Source organism: Musca domestica, unplaced genomic scaffold (genome assembly GCF_030504385.1).
Source record: "Musca domestica strain aabys unplaced genomic scaffold, Musca_domestica.polishedcontigs.V.1.1 30, whole genome shotgun sequence".
NCBI lineage: Eukaryota > Metazoa > Arthropoda > Insecta > Diptera > Muscidae > Musca > Musca domestica.
In genome coordinates, this window is record NW_026712300.1 from 8,477,886 (window position 1) to 8,480,554 (window position 2,669).

A 2,669-nucleotide genomic window follows, 5' to 3' on the forward strand; every position below is an offset into this window, starting at 1 on the left:
GGTATTCAAAGTTCGGCCCGAACTTACAGCTTTTTTACTTGTTTTCGTTATTTTAATTAAAAAAATATATTTCAAACGTCTAAGACAAACGTCTAAGAACTAGCTTGGTAATACCTTGGATGTTATCACGGAGCACTTTCCTGTGACGTTTGGCGCTACCTTTCCCCAAGCCTTTACCACCTTTACAACGACCAGTCATTTTTTCACTTTAGTTTATTTCACTTATCACTTCACTAACGTTCAAAGCACGAATGTTTTTTTGAACCCAGGTCCGCTTGTACAAAATTTGAGGCTCTCTCCAACCATTGAACGCACAAGTAAAGTACAAGTATATGTGTGTGTGTGTGCATCTGCCGTTAGTATTGTATTTTCTCTTTTGTGTGCGTGTACATTTGGAATATCGATAGGTAAGAATTCCCTAACATATCAACCCCAAAAGTTGATGCTAACAACGCAATTTGCTATTAATACTTTCTATTAATACAGTTGTTTAGTTTTGTAGAAACTGTACTTGTTGTATAAATAGTTTTGTATGTTTAATATACTTCTTTAGATTCTTATCTCATTCTTATTTGTCTTTTCCGAAGAATGTAAATTAGTTAAATAAAGAAAACACTTAAAGATGCATGTGCTTTCTATATGCTATGTTTATCGTCGGTAATAAATAATGTAATTAATGGCACGGCCACAAATAGAAGATAAGAAAGGGTCGATCACACAGCAGGTATGTTTCGTTTCTCCCGCAACGTATTGTGTGCGTGGAGTGCATTATGTATTTTGGGACAGCGTGCATTAGTAAATAAGCTCATGTGTATTTTTATGTTAGATGTTAAGGCTAGATTTAGTTTTTCGATTGAATAAAGAATCAGTTCTCGTCAAACACTCAACAACATCGTTTCATTCCCTCTCCCCCTAAACATTGGTGACCCCTAGTATTTTGAACGCGTGCCTGTGTGAAAGTGAAAAAAAAAAAAATTGGTGAAATTTTGGAACTTAATGAAAAATATAATATAATAATAACAAAAAAAAAAAAAAAAAAAATTGTGAAAATTCCAAAATTAATATTTGTAAAAAAAAGTAATAAAAAAAAATATATTTTTTAATATATATACCTTTAAAAAAAATAAAAAAATAAATAGATAGATTATAACAAACCGAACTCGCGCCGTGTAAATCAAAAAAAAAAATAAATAAATAAACAAATAATAATAAAAGTTAAAGATTCAAAAATCGGTAAGTCTTTATTTATATTTTTATTTTAAACTCATTCATTATTTTTATATAAAAAAAAAAATATTTTCATTAACATCGTTCACTTGTAAACAAAAAAATGGATTTTTCTAAAACAAATGAAAAACAATTTGAGTTAGGACAGGCTATGTGTAATATATACAATGATTTACACAAAATTGTAAAAAAGGCCTTATGGGGGGAATTAGTTATAGAACAAGTGAACGCAATGTGTGAGTCCTTCACGGACTATCAAGCCAAGTTTGAGGAAAACGACGGGAAACTCCAATCACCATCCCATGTGTTAAGCAAAAACAGATACTACACGAGTAAATTCGTATCTGACGTAAGGGATGTGATTGAAAAGTTTGCCATTTTGAAAAAGGAAATTGATGGCAAACTAGAAGAGTCAAAAAGAGTTTCTACTCTGACTCTAAACGAATTTCCTGGAGCAAATGCTCCTCCTGCATATTCGGGATATCAAATTCCCTCAACATCAAAAAAATTAGTTGAGAACAAAAATATGATAGGTGAAGAAAATAGGTCGTCGTCAGAGAGACAAACAGGGAAGGATTCGTCTTATTTGATAGGACATTTCCAGTACGCTCTCGACGATCTAGAATACAATATCAACGAGGCAAACGAAAAGAAAATTTCTCGTGAAGAGATACGAGATCGGTTTAACACAGCCGAAAGATTCTATTTCGAATATTCTAAGGAATTCGGGGAAGATGAGCTAACTGGTCTCTTCTTCAATTTAAAAGATAGGTACGTAATGATTCCTAGGACAGAGGCAAAGGCTACGTCTTTTCCATTTAAACTTCCATCCATTGAAATCCCAGTGTTCAATGGAAAGATGGAAGAATGGGAATCATTTCGGGAACTATTCGAGCAGCTTGTACTCGATCAGCCAATAACAAAAACACAAAAAATGTGTATGTTAAAGGCAAAGGTAAGTGGCGAGGCGCGTAGAAAAATTTCTAAATTGCCAGCCACTGAGGAATATTTAGAAACGGCTTGGAATATATTAAAAGAGCACTACTCAAATAAGAGGGCTACGACGTCAATATACTTCAGGTCGATTTTAGATGCCCCAAATGTATACTACAATTCACAAAGTGTGAAAAAATTTGTAGATACTGTAGGGGAAAGCTTACAAGCCTTAGAAGCAACACGAATTGATACAGAAGAAATGTATCAAGGATTCGTGTGCTATTTACTGCAAAGAAAACTGGATGAACAGTTAAGAATCCAGTTTGAGCAGTCTGTAGGAGCGCAGAAAAAGCTTCCGAAAGTTGACGACCTCATGAAATTCCTAAAGCAAATGCAATTTTCATTAGAGGCGAGTCAACAATTTTCAGGGTATAACGGTAAGCAAAACTCCGTTGGCCCATGCTCACGGGGAGGTCAGTCAAGATCGCAATCACAAGATGTGAAAG